At 40.4% G+C, this 26,490-nt stretch overlaps 2 pseudogenes across 2 annotated transcripts; one reads left to right on the top strand and one right to left on the bottom strand.

Annotated features, from left to right (window-relative positions):
• Positions 1-9,873: 9,873 nt before the first annotated feature.
• On the bottom strand, positions 9,874-25,106 carry LOC309795906 (RNA/RNP complex-1-interacting phosphatase-like; annotated as a pseudogene). The gene is made up of 6 exons: positions 24,938-25,106; positions 23,457-23,532; positions 22,345-22,477; positions 18,695-18,822; positions 15,335-15,391; positions 9,874-10,302 (listed from the first exon to the last, which is right to left on the bottom strand). The product of its transcript is annotated as an RNA/RNP complex-1-interacting phosphatase-like (transcript).
• LOC309795802 (RING finger protein 11-like) lies at positions 12,954-13,628 on the top strand (annotated as a pseudogene). The gene is made up of 2 exons: positions 12,954-13,242; positions 13,462-13,628. The product of its transcript is annotated as an RING finger protein 11-like (transcript).
• Positions 25,107-26,490: the final 1,384 nt, after the last annotated feature.

Raw genomic sequence — 26,490 nt, 5'->3', positions numbered from 1 at the left:
AGATCAATCTTTGCACCCCTCCCTGAAAGCTTACCACCAAGGAAAATGACTAGGTCCCTAGATTTCCTCCCTCAAACCACCTAACCTCACATATAAATCAACAGCAATCAGCCCTTACTCACATTATCACCGTCACAAGAGCAGTTAGGGAGAACAGCACTAACCACGGGAACTAAAACAGAGGCAATCCAGGCCAAATTGGGCTGATGGCAGATATCTGCTCCTTACGCTTGGGTGCATAATTCGATTCACCACAGTGTCTTTTTCACAGACCATTTTTACACTTTCTCCACAAAATACAACAGGTCAAGTTCGTTCATGATGCTTCAAGAGAAAAAATCGTCACGAGAAAAACATGCAATATGCCTTACAATGTTGGAGTCCTTAAAAATATGGCAAGGAAATAACCATTTGAAAAAATTTTTAAAAATTAAAAAAATTAAATAACCATTTAAACCATTTAAATAACCATTTAAAAAAATCTGTATTCTACAAACATACCAGTGAATTCTATTAAGAAGGTAATATGACAAAAAACAAAATGAGAAATACATGTAAGACTGTTCTCTTTAGTGTTCAGAATTCATGGTAGTCGCTGCACTATCGAGCTACTTATATCTATGACTGCCTGTTCTGGTCATACAAAATGCGGCCAAAGTGTGTCTAACTGTTTCCCACAGAAACCAACAAATCTACATGAATCTCTTTTCTCCTGGGCCCTTTCACCTTATCTGCTCCCAGTTCTCCAGCAATGTCCTCTTCCTTCTCTAATTATTCTCCTCTTCATTTTGCTTGGCCTTGCCCCCAAGCATACAAGACAGAGAATCCTAGAGGTCCAAGATTCTACAGTGGCTGTTTGAAAGGGGGAGGAGATTACAGTAACTGCCACACTGTATATACTTCTGTGCAAAGAAAAAGCCACAGTATTCAGAATGTCTCTCACATATAAAAGAGCTGGATGGCAGGATACCAGTGTGGCCCAAGGAAACATAGGTAGCAAATTAAGGGCAAAAGAATTGCAACCAAAGGCTGGAAGAGGAAAGGTCTGCAACCAGCTCTGTCTCCTAGCTCTCTGCTATTTGCTTCCCATGGGCAGAGTCTATTCTGTGAAGCATCAGGCACTGAAAAGAAGGCTCCTGCTGCTGGAAGTTGACAGCAAGTAACATCCATGAGGGTAAGAATGCAAGATCAAGGCTTGTCATAGAAACAATGCCCAAAATGGGAAAAAAAAGAAAGAAAGCAGAAGAGAAATGTAAGTCCAACCTGGCCAAGCCTAGCCCAACCCAAGGAAGGCAGGAGTCAAGGAAAAGAAACTAAAAGAGAAGAGCCTTGGACCACAACATTCCCCACAAGGTACACTCAGCAAACTTCACGCTACTCTTTAACCAAGTTACAAAAAGAGCTTCTGAATCCCTACTTTTGCTCCTTAAAAGCTGCTATAAGTTCACGAATTAGACAGATATGATTTCAGAACAACTGTAATAGTTCAAACTAGATGGCTCTTTCCTTCCTAAGGATATTAATTAAATAACATATATATAGCTCTAAGTATATGATACATAAAATATAATACTCTGTAGAATATAAGTAACTGTTTGTTAATTATATTAATGAACGTCTGTAAGAACCATTGCAATGTTTTCCCTAATGTAAGAGCCAGGGGGAGGTAAATCTGTCTTCTAGGATTTCCTCCCCAGAGCTAAGAAATTTAGGTGGTGTTTTAGCTCTCCTACACCCTCTCCACCCATCCCCACCTTCCTCTTGGGGATCGGACCTCCCCATTGGCTATCTCATATCTTTCAACTGCCTGCTTTCTCACATCATTCTCCTACCAAACCTACTACCACTTGGTAGAGTCTTGGGGTTTCCGTGGAGTTGTCATAAATAAAGTCGGATCATCACAATGGACCAGTGACCAGTGACCAGTATCCAGTGACATTTGTACTGTTCAGCTGCAGCCACTCAGACATCTTCTGGTGTTGTCTCCTCATCCCTTCTATCTGCAGGTGATGTTTCCTCTTCTTCTCTGACCATGTCAGGTAAGAAAAGAAACTTTTTAAAGTTTTTCGGCAGATTAATTTTGCCCCTAAATTTAGTAGTAGATTCAAACTAGCATGGAATAATGAGGGAAAGTATTGAACTACAAGTCTGGAGACCTAATTTCACTTTTGACTGTGGCATTTACTATCTGTGTGACTTTGGACAAATCATTGACTGTCTCACAACGCCTGATTTTTTCCTTCTCTGTTATGTTAGGATACTACATTGGTTGATCACTCTGATCCCTTTCTTTTCTAATACTGAGCCTTAAAGGGTACCCATGTAGAAAATGATATCAGAGACTTCTCAAGAGTGTTTCAACAGAAACATAGAAAGGACAGGTGACATAGAAAACTAGCAATATATAGCAAGATGTTCCATCTCCCTCCACTAATATTTCGACTAGTTGAAAGGAGAAAATAGGGAGAGAGGATGGAGAGTACTGGGCTCTAGGAAGGCCCAGAGTCTAACGTAAGGATGTTTAGGATTGTTTTCATCAGCCAAGACTGACAGGAACCAAGTGATAGGAAAAAATATAAGAATGAAGAGGGAAAGCATAGAGGAGCTCTCAAGTAAAACGTAGTTTGCAATGGAATGTTGATGGGAACCAAAGATTTTAAATTAAAGCAGAAACAGCATAGAGTGAATTCTGCTCAGAGCAGTGCCAAACAAAGTGGATTGTAGCAAATCCTTATTTTAACAGACTAAGGAGGAAAGTAAGCCCAGAACAGGGTAGCACCAGGAAAGGCAGACTATCAGAAAAGTCATACTCAGTGTTTTTTGCTTTTATTGCCTCTCTGAATACAGTTGGCACTTGATACTTTTGAATATCAACATTTTAGAAATATGTTTTAGTAATGATGCTTCCTATATACAAGAAACCAAAGTGGTTATGTAGGGGTCTGCTTTTCAATGTTTTATTCTTCCTAATTTTTAAACTATGTAGACATATTACCAATTACAAATTTTAAATGATATCTTCTAAGTTGAATCAGAAGGACTATTTCCTTTGTGTGATATGTAGGTTCTACGGCAAGGTTGATTTTCATCTTTACAGTTCTTTCCCTCCTAACACAGAGAGCACACTGATCAACAGCCACCGTTCGTTTTTAGATCTTAGCTACCTAAGAAGGAAAAGAAAAAGTCAAGCCCCACATCTCTAGTTCCACATTGAGGGAATTCCCTGCCGGTCCAGTGGTTAGGACTGAGCGATTTCACTGCCAGGGCCACGCGGCATGGGAAAAAAATCTGCATTTATCTAAAACAATATTGTGGAGTCCTTTGGATTTTCTTACATTTGAAAATCTTTTTTAATTGGATTCAAGTGATGATGGTTTTTCTAGGTTTTGGGATGTCATCTTCTTGGATGTTGAAGATGATTATAATCTAAGTTCTAGGAAAAATACAAAAACCTTCTTGATACTTTTTAAGCTTCCTTTCTGCTTATGATATATTTCTATTCTTTGAAATATATATTTCTACCAGGCTTAATACCTGTGACTTGCTGGGTAAAAATATGAATGAGCACAATAATGAAATTCTTTTACACTTATTATTTGGCTGTCTGCTTTGTACCAGTTTCAATTGAAATACTTGTCTATATATAATTTGCCTACCTATACATTCATATTGATTGAATTTTGTTGCTTGTTATGCATTTTTACTAATATATCTTTAATTCTTTGAAAGGTCTTGATCAATCCAAACGTCCCGACGTGATGAAAGCCAAATACACCAGAGCCATTCATCTTGAGATGAATCAGGTACAGGAAAAGCCAAGTGTCCTAAAGGTTCCCTCTGATCAACCCAGGAAGAATAAACATAAAGCCTCTGAGCCTACCAGTGGTGCTCCCAAGGCCAAAATCCAGCCAAAGAATCCAGAGTGCCTGTTAGGGGGAGAAGTGGTTCCATGCAATGCTGCAGTCAGTGACAGGGCTCCTGTGAACACGGCCAAGCATTCGAAAGGCAAACCTCAGAAAACTGCATCCAGAAAGATCAGCAAAACTAAGAGCCATGGGCAGGAAAAGACAACAAGGGCCAGGGGAAGAAAGAAGGTTGAAGAGAATAAGCAGTCAGGGAACAAAGTCAAGGCAGAAGAGAAGCCAACAATTCCCCAGATGAAGCGGAAGGAACACCAAACTGAGCTTATCCAAGAGAGCTTTAAAAAGCCTCGAACCTCCCTAGGCATGTGCATGCTGGAGTCTGGGAAGGTTTTTCATGCACTGGGGGAGAAGAATGACAAGAAAACTGGGCTCTCTTCCTGTCGGGTCTTGGGAAATTCAAGCAACCCTAAAGACCCCCAGTCACCCCCACCTAGCCAGCCATGGCAGCGTACCCCACGTGAGGGTAAGAGCCCTGAGAAACCTCAAGTCAAAACCCAGAAACCAGACAGCAGTGCTGAAACAGAGTTTCCATCTCCATCCCAGGATCACTTGCCTCCTCGTGGGAAGGTCAAGTTGATACCTCTGCCTTTTTCTGCCTGGGACAAGCCTCAAGCTCGACCTGCTCCTCGGAGGCCACAGTCTCTGGTCTCACATCTGCCTACTGTGGCAGACCGTGCCCAGACTGCCTCTACTAACTCAGCTCAACCTGCTGCAGCCACTTCATCCCAGCCAGCTCCTGCCTCTTTGCCAGGTCCTGCCAAACCAGCTCAGCCAACTGTGACCAACCCAACCCATCCGGGTTGGACCGACCATACCCAGCCTAGTGTCCCTCAGTCTGTTGCTCCTAGGCCTGCATCCTACAAAACTTCATCTGGCGCTTCTCTCCAGCGGGAGCCGGTTCCCCCTGCTGTGACTAAGCGCCACTCCCCACCCAAGCTCCAAACCCCATTTCTACTCCAAGACTTCAGCAAGCAACGAAGACCATGGAGGGAACCCAACGTTTCTGAGCCAGTCATGTCAAAGCCCATCGAACAAGAGCACAGACCAGAGCGGGAGGCCATGAAGAGGCGGGCTCAACAAGAACGTGTGAATGCTGCCAAATACACCTCTTTGGGGAAACTGCAGTTTTTCACTGAGAGGCAAAAAGAAATGGAAATTGCTTACTACTACGGATATTTATAGTAAGAGCAGCTAGGAATGTTGGTGCCGCCTGGGGTACCAGCTGTTCTTCCTTATATAAATAAGATAGGTATAAATTCCTCTATTTATTTTGATATATTTTAAAACAATAAAACTGAATAAGTAAATGTAATAGAATTAATAGATGAGTAATAAACCTTTTGAATTGTGAGATGCTGATAACTCTGGCGTGCTTCAATTTTTTTGGTTTTGTTTTGTTTTTGACGGGGTTGGAATCAATGTCTGCATGAGAAAGGAAGGACTGAAAGTCGGATGGGAGAAGGAAGGAGAGGGGAGGAAAGGGGTAAAAACTGAGGAAAGAGGAAGGAACGTAGCCCAGGGCCAGGAAGGTCGAAAGAGATTCATGGATTTAAGAAAGGAAGCAGGAGTGAGGGTGAAAGGGTAGAAGTGAAAAGCAGGGTCAGAGGTCAGGGTTGAAAGAACAAAATGTGAGTAGAGCTGAAGATGATGGAAGGTGAGTCTAGGTTTACTAGAAGAAATAGAAAAAGTCTCTTGGGGAGGTTGGCCTTAAGTCTCACAACCACCACGGAGGTATTTAAGAAAACAAGAGGTTCAGGACACATGTCTGAAAGGTTTGAGTTGCCTTATGCAGGTGTGATTATAGTGGGGGTATAGGGAAATCTCCCAGAGAGGTGGCTAGGGCTCAGAGTTATCCTAGGGGCAGCTGACGTTAGGGGCAGGGCCAAGGGAAGTGCTGCATCAGGAGGGAAACGAATACGGCCTGGAATGCAAATCACAATATACTCAACACCTAAGCACCAGGGCAGCTAATGCACTATTCAGTTAAGCCTGGCAACGACAGGCAAGGCCAGTATTCCTGTGCCACTTCACTTAGGAGAGGTGCAGCAAAGGGCTGAGGTCACATCGCATGTGGAGGTACAAGGCCTCAATTTGAGGCCCAAATGCCTCTGAAGTCCTTAGTATTTGCAAGTGCCTGCAGGCGTCCAACCTGGCTTTCAGAGCACAGCATGTTGAGGTTACTGGTGGACGAGATCAAACTTCTGGACAGGCCTAAGTATTAACTTGAGGGGCTTCCTCCATTGACCAGGGGGTGTGCCACCTTCTGTAAACATCACCATCAAGTGAAACGCACGAGAAGAATCCTACAGACGTGTCCACTGTCATGGGTGAGAGCTGTGGGACACGGGCACTGGGCAACGGCTCCAACAGCCACAGGACGCAGGCGCCCAGTGGTTCAGGGGCTCCCTGGGAGGCCTCGTGGGGCTGCTCGGGGGAGTGAGGTTGGCAGACAGTCTCAGGGGTGGGCGTCAAAAGGAATGACGTGGGGAGAAGGGAGAGATGGAGGCAGTGAATAGTGGATAGTGGATAGTGAAAGTGGGAAAACTGGCAATTTTCATTTTCAAAATTATTTTTTGAGGTGTCATTCACATGCCATAAAATTCACCTTCGGAGACTGCAAATTCAGTGTCATTTTGTACATTCTCAAGCCTATGCAACCATCACCGTCATCTAACCCATCATGTATTCATCACTCCAAAAAGAAGCCCCTGTAACCATCAACTGGCCCTCTTCATCGCCACCTCCTTCAGTCCCTGCAACCATTCATTTCCCTTCTGTCACTATGGTTTGGCCTTTTCTGGACATTTCATGAAATAATACAAATGTGCCCACTGTGTGGGGCTTCTGTCACTTAACATAATGTTTATAGGTTCGTCCATGTTGTAGCATGTGTCAACACTTCATTCATTTTTACGACTGTATAATATTTCACATACACACCACATTTAAAATTTCCATTCTCCCATTGATCGGCATTTCGGTTTTTTACACTAATAATCCCCATTTATTGACAGTTGATTCTGTGCCAGGCAGCACCAGGTTAAGTTACTGACCTTATTTCACAGATAAAGAGGCCTGGAGAGTGTGAAGAGTTTGCCCAAGATTAAGAGCTAGTAACTGGGGGAACTGGGGTTTGAACTCACGACGACCTTCAGAGGTATGAAATTCACATGACAGAACATTAGAAAAGGTACACAGGGGTATTCAATGAAAAGTCACCCTTTTCCCCATGTTCCTCAGCCACACATTTCCCTCCTCAGAGGCATCTGCTTTTGCCATGTTGTGGATCCTTCCAGAGAACTATTTATACCTCAACATGGATGTATCACAATTTATTGACTCATCTGTCCCACGGATTTGATATGTCACTTTCATGGTATAATAGATTCTTATACGTACTTATATTACTCTTTTCAGAGCTGTCCTGACTCCTTTTTGCCTATCCTTTATGCCTTCCATTTCTCTAAAATTCTTTTTATGTTCTATTTGATTTAAAAAACATTTTTCCTTGTCTTGTTTGTTTCTCTTAAGGCACTATCCATTATGTTCATTCACCTGTATTATTTTATTTTATTTATTTCTTTTTGGCAGTGTCGGGTATTAGTTGCAGCACGTGGGCTCTTCGTTGCAGTGCGTGGGCTCTTCCCTGTGACTCGTGGGCAATCTAATTTTGGCATTTGGGTTCCACAGCACGTGGGCTAAGTAGTTGTGGTGTCGGGCTTAGTTGCCCTGCGGCATGTGGGATCTCAGTTCCTCAACCATGGATCGAACCTGCATCTCCTGCATTGGAAGGCAGATTCTTAACCACTGGACAACCAGGGATGTCCCCACTCTTGTATTATTTTAAATTTAGTCGGCTTTTCTAACTTTTTTTCTTTTATTTTGAATTCTGTCCTGAGTTCTAGCATCTTACCTCATTCTGGTTTATGCTGTTCGTTCATGTTTTTTTTTATTATGGTAAAATATACAGAAAACAAAATTTAGTATTTCAACCATTTTTAAGTATACAGTTCAGTAACATTAAAGACATTCACAATGCTGTGCAGCCATCAGCACTATCCAAATTCAAAATAACTATGTCAAGAGCTTCCCTGCTGCTGCAGTGGTTGAGAGTCCACCTGCCGAGGCAAGGGAAACAGGTGCGTTTCCTGGTCCAGGAGGATCCCACATGCCGTAGAGCAGCTAGGCCCGTAAGCCATGGCCACTGAGCCTGCGCGTCCGGAGCCTGTGCTCTGCAACGGCAGAGGCCACAACAGTGAGAGGCCCGTGTAGCGCAAAAAAAAAAAAATAATAATAATTATGTCAAAATATTGAGCAGGACTTCAGAAAGATGGAGGCAGGAGCATAGTTTCTGAATCTCTCCAAACCCTTTCATGGAAGAAGATCAAGTAAAACCAAACACCCATAGGTGGCATTTATCAGCATTTACCATCTCCAGAACTTTTTCACCATTGCAAACAGAGACTCTATAGCCATTAAAAAGTAACTTCCCATTCCCTCCTCGACACACGTTCTTTCATCTTTTCCATTGTTTTTTCTAACATCTTTTAGCCAACTATGAAATAATAGCTTACAGTTTTGATCTGTTTTTCGGACCTGTTTTTTCCAACTTGATTTTATTGTCTGAAGAGATGCTATTCTGCTCCTTATTCTCTTTTTTTTTTCCTACACTACCTCTGTACGGGACTTGATCCCAATCCTTTTCTTTTATTGATTTTTGAATGAAAAAGGTTTTAAAGCGCTTTGAAAAGGATGTGAGAGGCCAAGAGGAAACATGGTCTTCATGGCTGTTTCATCAATGCTTCACTTATACTCTTGTGAAATAACTGTTTTCCAGGAGGCATAAACCAGTGGGCTTTATCATTGGACAGAGTGCAGAGAAAGGACCCCATGAAAGCTGATCTCCTTAGCAAAAATGATTTAGTTATGATTTCACCCAAGATTGGTCACAACCCAGCCTGGGAAACTCGATGAACCAGAGACGAGGTATAATGCCATCTTTCCTTCTCTCTGCCTCAGCTCTCAAGGGTTGGTCACCTACATGTTATTAGTGATTATTAGTTGGTTTCTGTTCATAATTACTATCAGAAGACACAGCACTTATGGTCCCAATTACACTGCCCAGCTACGCACCATTCTTCTTCGTTTTGGCTTCCCGTCCACCAGCAGGAACCTCATTTATTTTTGTTCTCCCTTCACCACAGCCCAGTAATGTTTGTGAATGACTCTCAGTCTCACCAGAGTCTGTATCTCTCACTCTGCCCCAACACCCCACTGCATCATTCGCTCCCTGAAGTGTACTCTAGAAATTTAGGTAACCTGGATATTTACCACTGTTCACCATCTCTTATGAAACCAGAAGAAGAGCAGCTTTCTTATGGAACGACAGAGACCTTGTAAAGAGAAAACACCAGTCTGCAGGAGAAAGGGAAGAAGACAATGATGGAAATAGTTTCTGGAAAACTATTTTTACATTAGGTTTTGTTTGTTCCTGGTAAATAAATGGAAATCTTCTAAACATTTAAAGAAAATCTAGGGCTTCCCTGGTGGCGCAGTGCTTGAGAGTCTGCCTGCCGATGCAGGGAACACGGGTTCGGGCCCCGGTCTGGGAGGATCCCACATGCCGCGGCGTGGCTGGACCCGTGAGCCATGGCTGCTGAGCCTGTGTGTCCGGAGACTGTGCTCCACAACGGGAGAGGCCACAACAGTGACAGGCCCACGTACAGCAAAAGAAAAAAAAATCTAAACAACTAAATTCAGTAATACAGGAATATAACATTTTAAAAAATTTTCTTTGGCTGTGCAGCATGTGGGATTGCAGCTCCCCAACTAGGGATTGAACCCACACCTGCTGCATTGGAATGGCAGAGTCTTAACCACTGGAGCACCAGTGAAGTCCCAGGAATGTAACTTTTAGAGAAGAAGTTATAAACCCCTTGGTTATATGAACTGCAGATTTTTTTTTTACTAAGAAGTCATGTATTTTAAATGACTTGGAGCTTTAAAGAAAGGAAAAAAGGAAAGAAGGAAGGAAGGAAGGAAGAAAGAAAAAGGGGCTTCCTTGGTTGTGCACTGGATATAATATCAAAAATAAATTAATTAATTAAATAAATTTAAAAAAGAAAAAAATGCTGAAATCCACTGACTAATTATTAAGGCTGTTATATCTATTTCCAGATACATCCCTTTATAAACTTTTAGTAAAAGGTTATCTTATGTCAGAAGAAATGAATTACAAACTTTTCTCTTTTTCCAAAATTTGAGAAATTCCCGTACACTTCTAACTTCAAATTTTATAAAAACGGAAAAGCAGTGAAATGCCTTATACTTACATCCAATTGCAGCATCTGGCCTCATGCCTTCTCTATCAATCAAATATCTACAAAACAACAAAATTCGAGTCATTTGTAAATAAAAAGAAAAGAAAATCAAGTTTTTGCAAAAAAGGTCCTATTTTGCTTTACAAATATATATATAAAAATCCTAAGAAAATATCAGCACATCTAATCAATAATTATTAAAGAATGATATACACCATGACTACAAAAAGGCGTTACTCCAAGGACGCAAGGATAACGCAACTTTAGAAGAGCTATTAATATAATTATTTACAATAAGACAACAATTTAATTAATAAATGAAAGAGAATAAAATACAGGACCAAACTGGCAGATGTTAAAAAGTTCTCTGATAACATGCAACAGTCAGTTTGGGTGAAAATGCTCTGTATGCTAAAAACAGGAGACTTAATATGACAGAGTACTCATCAAGAACCAACAAATAACAAAAGGAAAATCAGGATAAATATGAACATGATATCTACAAAACCCTATCTAACCAACCATCGGAGCCAGAAACTTAGGACTCACCATCACTGATGGCTATTTCTCCCTCGGCCTCATCCTCAACCCACCACCAGTGCTAACAATGAAGCTGCCTACATACCTCTAGAATCTGTGCACAGCTTTCCACCAAAATGACCACCACACCCTGGTCCACGCCACCATTACCCCAATTTCTACAACAGTCTCCTAACTTGTTTCCTCTCTTCCACTCTTTCTCCCTGCAGTGCATTCTCCTCTCGGTAGCAAAATGATAGGTTGAAAGGGCAGTTGGGTATGTTCCACACACTCACCTTCAACAAAAAAAGTTCAGTTGTTTTCTATTACTCTTAAAGTCTGAAACCTTAAACATAAGCCTGAACAATTGAGCTCCTACCGCACACTTGTAGCTCCATTATAATCACATGCTCCCCCAACAGCCCCACCTTCCAGGCCAGTTCCTCCAACACAGCATATGCTTTCCTCTTATAGGGTCTTTTGCTATTCCTTATGCTCAGAAATCTCTCCACAACGTCCCTATCTGGTTAATTCCTACTCATCCTTCAGATATCAGCTGAAACATCTGTAAATAAACCTTCTCTAATCTCCATGATGAGATCAAGTCCTCCCTAAAATATGATCTCATGGTACCATGTTCTTCTCCTTGGCACTTGTCAGAGTTGTATTTTACATGCAGAGTATGATTCTTGAATATCTATTCCCTCTCTGGACTGTTAGAATTCACAAAGCGCAGGTCAAGTCTCTTCACTCACAAAATTTCACAAGTCTTTTTGCTAGCACCCAGCACAGTGCTTAAACATAACACATGCTCAATAAGTATTTCCTGCATGAACAACCATAAACGGGTACAGTGTAGCAACATCCACCAAAAGCATAAGGACATAAACTCTATCATGCAGAAGTTCCATTCTGAATGAAGTAAACTGAGACAAAGCATATATATTGAATAGTGCTCACACAGGAATGTTCATTACTTTCATGTTTTATAATATCAAAAACTTCTGACTTTTATATGTTCAACAGTGAGCAAAGGAACAATGCAGCATTAAAAATAAATAAGTAAACAAATGGGACCTAATGAAACTTAAAAGCTTTTACACAACAAAGGAAAGTGTAAAGAAGATGAAAAGACAATCCTCAGAATGGGAGAAGATATTTGCAAGCGAATCAACAAAGGATTAATCTCCAAAATATATAAATAGGACATGCAGCTCACTATTAAAAAATCAAACAACCCAATCAAAAAATGGGCAGAAGACCTAAATAGACATTTCTCCAAAGAAGACATAGAGACGGCCTCCAAGATGGCCAAGAGGCACATGAAAAGTTGCTCAACAGCACTAATTATTAAGGAAATGCAAATCAAAACTACAATGAGGTATCACCTCACACCGGTTAGAATGGGCATCATCAGAAAATCTACAAAGAACAAATGCTGGAGAGGGTGTGAGGAAAGGGAACCCTCTTGCACTGCTGGTAGGAATGTAAACTGATACAGCCACTACGGAGAACAGTATGGAGGTTCCTTTAAAACTAAAAATAGAATTACCACATGATCCAGCAATCCGACTACTGGGCATATACCCAGAGAAAACCATAATTCAAAAAGACATATGTACCCCAATGTTCAAGGCAGCACTATTCACAATAGGTAGGCCATGGAAGCAACCTAAATGCCCATCGACAGATAATAGGATAAAGAAGAAGTGGTACGTATATACAATGGAATATTACTCAGAGATAAAAAAGAACGAAATTGGGTCATTTGTAGAGACGTGGACGGACCTAGAGACTGTCATACAGAGTGAAGTAAGTCAGAAAGAGAAAAACAAATATTGTATATTAATGCATATATGTGGAATCTAGAAAAATGGTACAGAAGAACCGGTTTGCAAGGCAGAAATACAGACACAGATGTAGAGAACAAACGTATGGACACCAAAGGGGGAAAGTGGGGCAGGGCGGGGTTCGGTGGTGGTGAGATGAATTGGAAGATTGGGATTGACATATATACACTAATATGTAAAAAATAGATAACTGGTAAGAACCTGCTGCATAAAAAATAAATAAATGTTTAAAATGCAAATATAAATTTTAAATAATTAATTAATTAGTTAATTTAAAAAAAAAGAATGAGGTTGGAAGACTGTCAAAACAGCACACGGAACACACACTCAAGCCCTGGAAGATGAGGAAGTGCCATAAGTCCCCCACTTCAGATGACATCTCGCTGCCTCACAAGTCTCAGTCCGACTGGGCTAGCTTTGGCAAGGGGACAGAGCTGGGTCAGGAGCTGCTGCTGCCATATCTGGATCAAGTTCCAGTTTTGGTCTATCATTCAACACCTAGCCAGGCTCGCCTAGCAACTCAGCTGAGAGGAACCAAATAGGATAGCTCAAAGAATAGGCCTCACACTGCATCAGCCTAAAGGTGTTTATGACCCTGGAAGAAATGGATCAGAAGAAAGGATCCGGAGGACTTCCCTGGTGGTGCACTGGCTAAAGACTCCACACTCCCAATGCAGGGGGCCTGGCTTCATTCCCTGTTCATGGAACTAGATCCCACACGCATGACGCAACTATGAGTTTGCATGCCACAACTAAGGAGCCCAGTGGCTGCAACTAAGACCCGGCACAAACAAACAAGAAAAAATCAATCAATAAAATAAAACCAATATTAAAAACAAGATGCGGGAGTGTGTGATCTGTATGATGGACTTTGCTTACGAGAACCCAGTTTGATTTCTGCTGTGTATGCAGATCACCTGGGCTGTACAGATGACTGGCTGATGAGATCCCTTACGTGCCCCTCCTGCATGGAGACAGTTGATGCAGCACTGCTTTTGTCCTACGAGTCTAACTGAGTCAGTGTCTCTCACCTGACTTCAAGAGAACCATCATTTTTGGTGGTTTTGATCTTTTGTCTTTGAGCCCAAAGAGCCGGGGATTAGGAATTAAGATCATGCATGAAAGTTTCCTAAAAATTCCTGAACGGCTGCAGATGTTGGGGAAAAGTACGTGATAGTTTAGAAATTTAGGGGGAAAAGTAGGATGCTATTTTTATGGAAAGCCTTCACCCAAGGTTTAAAAATATAATTGTATTTAGATCTTGTTATTGCTCCAGTATATAGGATTTATGTAAAGTGTTACAGCACCTATATAGGTTTTAATTCTGTGTCAAGGATTAGCATAAAGACAGTGGTTGTTTTTCCTAAGTGAGATAACATTCTGCTTCCCCCATCCAAATTCTTTCCTGAAGTTGCTGGCATCTCGGTCAAGGTTTTACTTAATAGCTACATTTTATAACACTGGCACACAAAAAAAGTAGTTTTAAGCTTGCTTGCATAGTTCTTGTTTTTAAGAATAAACATAGAGCATTTATTTTTTACTTTATAGGAACTCCACAAGTTAAGGTCCCATTATTCTTTTGCTGTGATTGTTGTTACTATTGATGGTGCTCTTTTCTGTCTTTGCTGGTTCTTTCTAATCTACCATTTGTCCTTATTGGCATACGATCATCTCAGGGTCACAAGATGGCTGCTGTAAAACCAAGGATCATATTCTAACAAAACAAGGAGGAAGCAAAAAAAGAGTCCAAATGGTCATTTTCCTAATGCATATTTATCTTTTTTCAGAGAAAAATATCATTCTCATAAGCACAATAACAGCCTTCCCCTCATTACTCATTTGCCAAAACAGACTGATATGACCATTCATAAGACAATTTATGGCAAAGAGGGGTATGATAATGATTGCCTCAGCCTAACAAGGATTTATCCACTAAAGCTGAATGCTTCACTCCTCAAAGAAATCAACACTTTTCTACATACAAAACACAAGTCTCTTGAAGGGTTCTTCATAAGTGCATTATTGAAGAATTTGGTATGTCATGAGCACTTAAGGATCTGACATTCAACTGTAGTAGTGTCCATGTTGGTTAATTTTCTTACAAGCCCCATGATGAGTTTGAGAAAAACTGAAAGAATCAGAGTATCAGGTTCTATTAAATTCTTACATGTATCTTGCTTAAGTTTTTCTTCATTAATTTATATCCAACTACCTAAAGCAAATTTGGAGGAAAAAAAAATTAAATAAATAAATACATACATACATAAGATTGAGGTCTCCAAATATTTTCATAGGAAGATGTCCACCATATATTAAATTATAAACCAGAATGTCTAAATACTATACCATTAAATCACATGTACAGTCAGTTCTGTATATCCAACGGTTTCATATCCTACAGATATGGAAGGCCGACAATACTACACCATTTTACATTACGGGACTTGAGCATCCGAGGATTTTGGTATCCATGGGGAGTTCTAAAAACAATCCTCTGCAGATACCAAGGGACCATTGTATATGCTTATATCTGGATTATTTATGTCTCAAAATATATGTGCTAAATTATTACTGGTCATAACCTCTGAGTAGGGGGCAAAATTGCCTTCCACTTCATACATTTCTCTGACTGCATTTTTTGCATTCAGCTTACATTAACTTACATTACTACTGTAAACAGAACAATTTAAACATGGTCTGCCTCTTGGGGTTGGCCACTCACCTGCAGATGACGTAGCCAGTCCTGTTTAAATCAGGGGTACAGTGGACACCAATAAGTCTGTATACAAAAAGGGAATATGGAATTAAGTAAGCAAAGTAGAAACACTAAAAACAAGTTATACAATTTTCTGAAGAGTAGCCTTTATTAGTTACCACAACGACCACTATCCTGAAAAGGAAAAACTCTGAAGAAAAGAGTGTTTTTGCAGGAACATACTATAAAGAATTAAGTACTATAAAGTCAAAATTCATTGTGTCTTGGAATTTTTGCCTAGCCTCCAATCAGATGCAATTGTATGGAATGGAGAATGTCCATCAGGAACTGATTTGACTATAGTAAAAGGGAGTGGAAAAAAAAACAGGCTATCAGAAGAATAGAATTTGTTTTTGAGTGAAAGAAATGGAATGCCTTCACTTTTCATGCTCAATATTAAAAAGGACAAACAGTTTCTGAAGGGCTCTTGGGGTCCCAAAGCACCTCCATTCCTTCTCTCATTCACTGCTCCTCACATGCCATGGGTCTACGTGCCTGAGCAGGTCTCAGGTGAGTAGCACCGTGCTTATTTCACAATGAAAAAGTAAGGCTTCAGACGTAAGCCTAAGCTGCACAGCAGGCAAACAGAAAAGAGACTAAAATCGAGTCTCACATTTTTCCAACTATGCCACAGTATTTCGTGGACCAGCACTTAATAAGATTATATGAGGAAGTAAATAAAAAACAACAACATGTAGCTGATCTCTGCAAAAGGTATGTCTGTGACTACGTGGTGTATGGCATTCGTCATCTCCTGCCTGGATTACTACCGCCCTACAATTCTAACAATCACTTCTATTTCAACTGATCTTCCACATGGAAGATGTTACCTTTCTAAAATAGAAACTTGGCTGGATTGCTCTGTTCCTTAAATATCTTAACTTAGCACAGAATAAAGCCCAAGTTTTTAGCACAACATTGAGAACTCTTTATAAACAAATACCAGTCTGTCTCTCCAACTGAATGATAAGTTCAAACTAAATTACAAGGACCTACATCATCCACCTCCTTCCTTTCCCCTGCCAGCCTCCCTGATCCCATTCTCTACTGCTCTGCCCTCACTCACTCTCCCCTATCCAGCCACACTGGCCTCCGTACTATTCCTCAAACATGCCAAGCACCGTCGTGCCTCAGGGACTTTGCACCTACTATTCCTTCTGCTTCAGAATATACCCTCCCAAACCATCTCCACTCTCCCTGATATCCAATGGCTCTTTTCTCACTTCAAAGCTCTGCTCAATCGACATCATAATAGAGGAGACTTCCCTGATCACCTACCACATTCCCTCACCTCTTCATCTTGTTTTTCTATTCTCCAAAGCATTTACCACCACTTGACATTCCACATATTTACTTATTTACTCATCTCTCTCCCGCACTAGAATGTAAAGTACAGAAGGGCAAGAACTTGGTTCTGTTCCTACTGCCTCGAACAGTGCCTTCAACTTAGAAGGTGTTTTATAAATATTTGGTGTAAAGGAATGTATGAATTCCTTGTCCTTTCACACTACCCTCTAGTCACACAAGAGGCTGCCCCTCCAGAGCACATGTTCAATCCCAGTGCCTTTGGTACCTGTTCTCAATAGCTGAGCTGTCCTTTCCTCATTCCAGCAAAATCCTCTTCCACAAGTTCAGCTCAAATGCTGTCTCCTCAGTCAAGCCTTCCTCAGTTTCTCCTCTATATTCCTGCTGCACTTGATTCTTTTATGATAATTAACCCACTTAGAGTCACTACATGTTTATCTTCCTACATAACTCTAAGTTGCTACTGAACAAAGACTTCTAGTCACCTCTGTATCCCCGTGCCCGAACAACAAACCTATAAGGCTCTCAGTGTTTACTAAAACAATTTATTTTCGGAGTCTCTTCGAATTCTAGGGAGTGGATAGTATCGTCTCCTCCTCATTATCAGTGAGCCTGCCATCTGTGGGAGGGGCTTATAGCAGAGGAAGCCACCAATGGATCATAACTAAGGTCCTGAGACTGCAATGGCAGAGAGCATGGTGAAGTTAGCCCACTGCATGCAGAAGACCCACAGAGGAGTCAGCATATGCAATGGACTACACTTGGTATAACATGTGAACAATCAAGGTTGACAAACGTGCTCTCATGCACTTGTAAGGATCTTCTAGCCCACGCGGATCACACAGAACACACACAAAGGAGCCTGGAGGAAGTGAGGAGGCTGGAAGCTGCACCCTAACATCTTAAGAGGTCACATTTCTGTGACTACAGTTTACACAAATCAGAAAATTTGCCTCCTTTCTAGACACCCTGGATATCACAGGCAAGGCCAAGTCTCTCAAGTTTAAAAGCTAAAGTACAGGGAAGATCTGTGAATACGGCTTAAGATATTTAAGAGCTAGGACCTGCATTAAGCAACCAGCTTATAGAATGAAAATTTATCTTGAAATTCCAGTCTCTCCCTCTCTTTCTCACCTCCTATCCACTATCTTCCCACCTCCATCTCTATTCCTTCTCGCTACTCCCTGTTTTATGTATATGTCTTTATCATTATTTATATATATGGAATATGTACTGTCTGTTAGGTTTATTTAATAAAGTGAACACTCCTCAGGCTAAATTTAGAAAGGAAAAAACGAACACTTTCTCATGTGGGTCAGTGGTGATCCAAAGACAAAAGATACCTCAGTCTTAAAACACGGCAAATACCATGTTCCTTCTGACAGTTAGATGGTAGAAAAAGGCAAGGACGCTATTAGGACCTAGTATCAAGAGAGTACATCTTAAAGCAGAAACAAGAAAACACCAGCCTTTTAAGTTCTTCCTGTCTGTCAAGATAAGAATAAGAGGTCGTAGTGTTCTTCCTCACTTGCACCCAAAGTATAAAAGCAGCAAAAATATCTTAAACACATATGATGAGGAAGCCACTCTTCTGGTCCACTCTGCTTTGTTTGGCTTCTAGGGATCTGTCCCACTCCGAACTTTTGCTTTATGTTTTCTCTTTTATATACGCTAAGAACCTGAGAGTCTTAACCTTTTCTTCCACCTCTCAACCAATAAATAGGACAAAAGAACATTTTTATTTTTTTATGTCTTTTCCATTCAAATGTTTAAAAAAGAGATAAGTAAGCTAGTTCAGTTCATATTTCTCACAAAAATCACTTTCCAAACTCAACTAAATTGTTTGTGACTATAAACAGGAAAAACACCATACTGTATTAGCACCATCTGACATTTCCACCTTCATGTTACCAAACACAACAGGCCTAATGTCACAACTATTAAAAATGTTAAAAATCCCAACCCCACTCAAAATGCATACCAAACTTCAGGTAAAGGGAAAAAAAACAAAACAAAAAGAACTCGCCATTATCTTTATTTTCTTTCAGAAATCCACTAACAGCACATTGAAATTTAATAATAGTGTCATCATCTGGCACCGGATGCCCAATTGTACAAATGTTTAACTAAGGAATAGTTTCTGCTAAGTCCTATAAGGCAAAACCATGAAAATATGTATTATTTCCTTTGTAGGGAAAGAATAAAAAATTAATTAGAAAAGGCGGAATATAAACCAACAGAGGACATTAAACTTAGTATGTCAGTCATTCTGATAAGAGCCATTTTCTCCAAAGCTGCTTTAACCAGTATCACTTGATTTTCATTAAAACTGCAGAATGGACAGTTACTAGGCATGAAAAACGAAAAGCAAATCTATGTGAATGAATGCACATGTAACTCAAAATGATATACACAGTTCTACCTACATTTATGTTCTATCTTACATTTCAGGGGCCATACAGAGGCTGTGATCTAAGTAGAATAGTAGAATAGAATCAGAAGAACTTGGATTCGAATTAGGAAATAGAGCAAATTTCAGGCACTGTTGAGAACTGGTATTCTTGGGGTGGGAGAAAGTAGACTATCAATAGAAGACAGAAAAGGATAAGTGAATATTCTCTAGTTCTGAATTTAAATGGAAAGTAGCAGTATGAACCTATGACATATTTTAGAAATATTAGCAACAAACATACATATTGCCTAGCTCTGACTACTGAAAAAGTCTAGAAATAACTGATGTCATGTCAAAAGGACTCAGGAGTCACTGAAAGCTCCAACTGGTCAAACATAGGGCCTCAGTTAGAATAGTAACTGTAGCGGAGTCCACAGTGACATGAATAAATAAATTTAAAAAATTGGTCACCACTGGAGGATATTTGTCCATCAACTCATTATTTTGAAAACTGTTAAATCAAAGAAGAGAATCATGCCTCTACAACTGGGCAAACAAATAGTTGATGAGGGGAATCTTCTCCTTATAGAAATATACCCAGCTAATAAGTGAAAAAAAGAAAAACAGAATTCACCATTTTATTTATTTATTTATTTATTTTTCAGATACGTGGGCCTCTCACTGTTCTGGCCTCTCCCATTGCGGAGCACAGGCTCCGGACACGCAGGCTCAGCAGCCAAGGCTCACGGGCCCAGGCACTCTGTGGCATGTGGGATCTTCCCGGACTGGGGCACAAACCTGTGTCCCTTGCATTGGCAAGAGGACTCTCAGCCACTGTCCCACCAGGGAAGCCCCCACCATTTTTGGAAGCCTCAACTGAATTAATGGATGTAGGTATGAATCATCAGTGACTGCTAATATCACAGAAATAGAAAACTATAAGTCTCCATGGAAGAACACATCATCACCTATGAAACTGTCTTGCCAAAACAAAACATGCAAGCTTCATTCTGATCAACTACCAATTTACAGGAAATAAAAGGATTGAAGAATATGTTAGCAACACATGGAATGTAACCATCAAAATCTACATGGGACAAATTACCTGCTTTCTTTAAAAATAAAATTCAAGGAGGAAAAAAAAGTGAGAAAGACATGGAGGGAGAACCTATAGATTAAATAAGACTTCAGAGACCTAACAATCAACGGCAAAGTGTGCACCTTATTTGGATCTAATTCAAAATTCTTAAAAACAATTTTTTTATGACATTTAGGAGACAACTGCAAATTTGAGCACTCACTGGGTATTTACTATTAAAAAATGATATTAAGGAATAAAAGTCCTATATTTTAAATATACATACCAAATATGTATAGGTGGGGCTTCCCTGGTGGCACAGTGGTTGAGAATCTGCCTGCCAATGCAGAGGACACGGGTTCGACCCCTGGTCTGGGAAGATCCCACATGCCGCGGAGCAACTAGGTCCGTGAGCTACAACTACTGAGCCTGCGCATCCGGAGCCTGTGCTCCACAGCAAGATAGGCCGCGATAGTGAGAGGCCCACGCACCGTGATGAAGAGGGGTCCCCGCTTGCCACAACTACAGAAAGCCCTCGCACAGAAACCAAGACCCAACACAGCCCAAAGATAAATAAATAAGTAAATAAATAAATAAATAATTTTTTTAATGTATAGGTATAATTACATGTTGTCTCGGAGCTGCTTCAAGATAACATGGAATGGGGTGAAACAGGTGGGGGTATAGATAAAACATGACAGCCATCAGTTGGTAAATATTAAAGCTGGATGAGTTCATGGGTATACAGGGAAAAGTTACAGTATTTTGTATACTTTTGTATATGTTTAAAATTTCTGATAATTGTTTAAAAACAAGACGACACTGTAGACAACCCTTTGGCAGTTTCTCAAATGTTAAATGGAGAGGTACCATACGATCCAACAACTCTGCTACTACCTACACAGCACAGCTGAAAGGACTGAAAGCAGGGATTGGAACAAATATTTGAACACCAATGATCACAGCAGCATGATCCACAATAGCTACAAGGTGGAAACAACCCAAGTGTCAATCAACCGATGAATAACAAAATACGGTATATACACACAGTGGGATTTATTAAGGCAAAAAAGGAATGGCACTGTGTTACATGCTATAACATGGATGAACCTTGAAAACACTAGGCTTAGTGAAATAAGCCAGACATAGAAGGATCAATATTGTAGATTCCACTTACACGAGGTACCTAGAAGAGGCAAATTCATAGACACAGGAAATAGAATAGAGGTTACTAAGGGCTGGTGGGAGGGAAAACGGGGTTGTAACTGTTGGACGGTTACAGAGTTTTTGTTGAGGATGATGAACAAGTTTGGGTTATAGACAGTGGTGATAGTTACACAACACTGTGACTGTATTTAATGCCACTGAACAGCATATTTATAAATGGTTAAAATAAATGTGATTTATGTATATTTTACCACAGTAAAAAAATAGAGGAATAACTGAGTTGAAATTTCAGTTCTTCCTTGTCCGAGACTCAGTTTCATCGTCTGTAAAATTAGTAACTGTAGTTGTCTATCCTCTGAGCTTAGTGCAGAGTAAGCACTCAGAAGGAGATCTCAGTACTACTTCCACTTCAACAGCAAAGGACTGTTGTAAGGATTAACTAAGTCAATGGATATGAAAGAACTTTCTAAATGGCTATACAAATATTAACAAACTTTAGGTGTTACTGTCTCCCAAGGCCATGGAACAGGTCAGAAGAAGGATAATTCTTTTGCACTGGTATGTCCTACATGGGCCAAGAGAATATATGGGTTTCTGTACTCTCTCAGAAGGTATTAGGAAAAGAAAGCATAAAACTTAGAGAACAATTGTCTTTTACCCTGATGCTTAAACATGCTCAGGCAACTGCTTCAAATAAGTGCTAAAGACATAATGGACATACCTTTCTTTCCTTTTAGGCTACTAACATTCTTGCTAAAAGTTTACTTCGTTTTCAAAACATAGAACATGGAAGCTTATAGAATTTCTTCAGCATATCTACAGCCTACTGCCAAATACTATAGTTCAATTCATATCTTTCATCTCATTTTGAAACAGCAATTACAAATGTGTATTTAAGGAAACCACTAGCTTCCCTTTCTGAACCCATGAAAAGAAGGCCAGGATTCACCTTAGCATAAGATGATAACTACTGAATTTCTATGAATTATGACCGTATCAGAAAGAAGGTCGTTTTCAACTACGGGTTCCATTTACCTCGGGCTTAGAAGAGCGGCGCGTGTACGTTAGGTCAATTATCAGCCCGAGTTCTTCATTCTGTTCTTGGATTTTCTTAAAAAAGATGCAAGGGGGAAAAACATTCTTCTGGAGCAAGATTCTTTTCAAAACTCTGTCAGAAAGAATACAATAAGAAGGAACATGTGTCTAAAATCCTTTACTATATTATCCATTTATTCAAACCCTGTGATGCTAACATATGAGACTCAAAGTAATGTTTCCTCCTCTGGAATTTACAAGCGATATTACAATCCTTTCTTCCAGAGAGATTAGACGGAAGAAAATAAGTTCGCTTCTATATATTTATTTCTATGTGTGTTTATTTCATGTTGGTGTCCTAACTGGGCTGTAAATTCCCAGAAGGCAGGGACCACATCAATTTTGCCTACCACTGGATTGCCAGCTCCAAGCACAGTGCCTGTAAGTAGACACATAAATAAATACTTCTTCAATATCTACATATATGAAGGATGGCTTGCACTGCTAAATATTCTTTTATGTATTTGGCTTATTTATGTACTCTGTTCCATTGATCTGTTTGGTTATTCAAGTGCCAGCAACACACTTTTCTTTTTAAATTAGTAGACTAGTTTTAGAGCAGTTTGACATTCACAGCAAAACTGAGCAAAAAGTACACAGTTCCCACTTATACCCTCTCTCCTTCACCCACACAGCCTTCCCCATTATCAACATGCCATACCAGTGTGCTTCATTGGTGAGAATTCATGAACCAACACTGACACATCATTATCAATCAAAGTCCATACTTTATTGCATTCATGGTACAAGTAACTAACTATTTCTTTATTCCTAGTATAGTCATACCCAAACATTTACATACTGAGATACATATTGCTGTCTTAATCATTACTTTATTCTTTATTTATAGTTAGGGCATTCCGTTGGGATTTTTTTTAATTAAGTACAATACTAGGTTGTATTTATCTATAAATTCCATTTCTGGATAGTAAAGGAGGTATTAAAAAGTATTTGCTATAAAAAGGCAAAATGGAGTATGACGGTGTTGAGAGCCAGGGCTCTATATGGTGAATTCAGATTTCTGGAAGAATACGGTAATAACTTTTGCTTACCTTTTTTAAAGGAACTTTGAAAGCAATGAAATGAGTCCCAGGCGTCCGCTGTCCATCTGGGAGATAGTCCTTCCAACTATTAATATATTTTTGTTAGGCAAATTTTATGTTAGGCTGTTTCCCTGCATAGGATGAGTGTGCCCTGAAAATGGAAAGCATATCCCTCTATAGTAGGTCCCTCTTCTTTCTGCTTTGCATTTTGCTGCTCCACATATTCAACCCCACCTTGTAATAAGCTGTACTTCCCTTGTTCCTGTTTTCCCATCTTGAAAACAGTTAAAAGGCAACAAAACAATGCAAAGGTCTCCAGAAATAAGGGATATCTAAACCCAGAGATGGCCAGACCTTCTGTATCCCTGATACAACCTAGCCCGGTGTTGACTACAATGGTATCATTAATACATGCATGTTGACTGAAAGTGTTTGAACTCAATTCTTCCACTTCACAGTTGTGTTTTAGTCCTCGTACAAAACCTGATAATAAAATTCTTAATGCTAGGAATCACAGTGAACAATAATATCTGAACTGATTGCTGTAAGATGAGTGAGAACTAAGGTTAATTCAGTGTATCTGAAGCAAAGAAAGTGGGGGCAATAGTGGCACAAGATGGGGCTAGAGAAGCAGAGAGGATTCTAGACCAAGAAGAGTCTCAAAGGCCAACGGTGTGTTTTCTATTCTCAAAACAATGGTTTTGAGCGCTGTCTATAAGCAGTGTTCCAACTTGCTTTTAAGGTTTCTTGTGTGAAGAATGGATTGGAAGGAAACAAGAAATATGGACACGAGTTAGGACCTAACTGCAACAGACAGGCAAGTTCAGTATTAGGATGTTGAAGAAGAGTTGACAGATTCAAAAGAAATTCAGGACATAAACTGAAGCGGGCTTAATGGGCTATGAGATGGAGGAAAGGAAGGTCTTAGAAAATTAAAGGGTTTACTGCACACATGAGCAAAGTCCCAAATCAATCATTTGAACGTACAGAGGTAGATCTCTCAAATGACACCGGTTAGCAAGCAACAGTGCGACCTTTATAATTCCCAGACACAACACAAAGCAACTGTTTCGATGGAAAATCCGGCAGTACCCGTGCGTTGTTTCACTCAACTTAGTTGCAGTTCCACTTACTCACATTTTCTCTGCCAAAACAACACAGCTTGAGGAATAGAAGGGGACTCCACTTTGGTAATTAAGGAGTGTCCACAACACTCACAGTCCCATCTTAAAAAGCAGTCCCTCTGCATTTTACCCGAGGAGAAATGGTCAGAGCCTCCCTTTTAAAACGGTGGGGGCAAATCAGCACATCTCACACTGTCCCTTTCAACCACTGTGAACTCAGCCGCGAGACGACCAATACCCCCTATAGCACAGCGCGGACGGGGCAGCGGCCGGGGGCAACAGTGACAGCAGACAGCACAAGACACGAAGCCCAGGCCCAGGGGCTCTGAGCTCCACCGGCAACGCCCAGGGGCCGAGGCATATTACCTTTCCGGGATGTGCTTTCCGCCCTTCCTCCTGGCCGACCAACGTCCGGAAAAGCAGCGACGCTGACCCCAGCACACACGGGCATGATGCCACTGGCTCATGTCACCCCCAACATGCCAACCACCCAACGCCAAGCGTGCCAAAGTCGCCAACCCGGCGGCCCTGGTGCCAGCACACAGCCCCGAGCCACAATCGCCCAGGCACAAGCCCAAGCTGCTCGCGCACCTCTTTCTACTGCGCATGCGCCACGGCCCGTCCAGATGACGTCACCACGCCGGCGGACGGAGACGCTTCAGTAGGGAAGAGGCCTCTGACGGCTGCAATTCCCTCCTTAGCCGGAGGCTGGTAGCAGACGTTCATTAGTTCGCGTGTGTACCCTTCAGAATTCCACTCGTATGGGACATGGAAAGTTATCCCACTCTCCCAGTTTCTTCTGTGGTTCTTTCAGATATTTCCCAAATGCTTACATTCACACTTGTTCTATCTTGTACGTATTTCTACGTAATGGATATCCTGTGTTTTATAGAAGAGCAGTATAGTATACACAGTCTACAATCTGTTTTGGATACTGATGTTCCCAGTCAATTTTTGCGTACATCCCTTCTATTCTCTTTAATAGCTGCGTCACATTACATAATTTACATGGCCAGTTCAATATTCATGGACTTTTATTTGTTTTCAGTTTGGGGATATTCTGTTTGCTTTTTGTTTTTGACCTCTGTTACAGATAGGCTGCAATGTGAACCTCTTTATACATGTGTAGAGCTATATATAAATTTCTAGACGTAGAATTTCTGGAATGAAAGAGATGCAAACTTAAAATATTGAAAGATTTTCAATCAATCTAATCTGCCTCATCAACCTTCAAAAATATTCTATCAACTTATACTCCACTCATAGTGAAACATTTATTGGGTTTCCATTATGTGCCTGGTATCATGCTGGAGGTTGGTTGACAGTATGTATTTACATTTTAGACAATACCACAAAAAGCCTGAGAGAGATAAGAGTGGAGCTCAAGTATAACATTCCTCACAGTAGCAGGCATAGGGATAAGTACCTGTTAGAAAAACTGTGAATCCTGCCACAAGTGGAACAGCAAAGAACAGCATGTCCTACAGTACGTCTGAAGGTATAATGGCATACTAAATTCCATTGTTATTTATAATAACAAGTGTTTTTTTGTTAGTTTTACTTTTTAGTTTTTCATTTCTGGAAGTATCTTACATACACTGTTAGTAATCTTCACAACCATTTGAGGTGGGTAAACTGAGTCAGGAAGCTCAGAATTATTGAATGAATAATTGAATGAATAATGAATGAATGAGTAAAAAGTTCACTACCTTTAACGTATGTGGGACAGTCATAGTCTAACCAAGTTTCAATCCACAAGCATTTATTGACAATTCTGAAAACTTCCACATAATTACAAATGGGACAATACTAGTAAAGTACTATTTAAATAAAGAAAAGATACAAGTGAGCACAACATACACAACGTACAAAATTACAATTAGGCACAGTCGATTTGGTGCTAAGTCATAAAATATTCT

This window comes from Mesoplodon mirus (genome assembly GCF_964341445.2).
Source record: "Mesoplodon mirus genome assembly, chromosome: 20".
In the NCBI taxonomy this organism is placed as follows: Eukaryota; Metazoa; Chordata; class Mammalia; order Artiodactyla; family Ziphiidae; genus Mesoplodon; species Mesoplodon mirus.
This window is presented reverse-complemented; position numbering and strand designations above follow the sequence as displayed.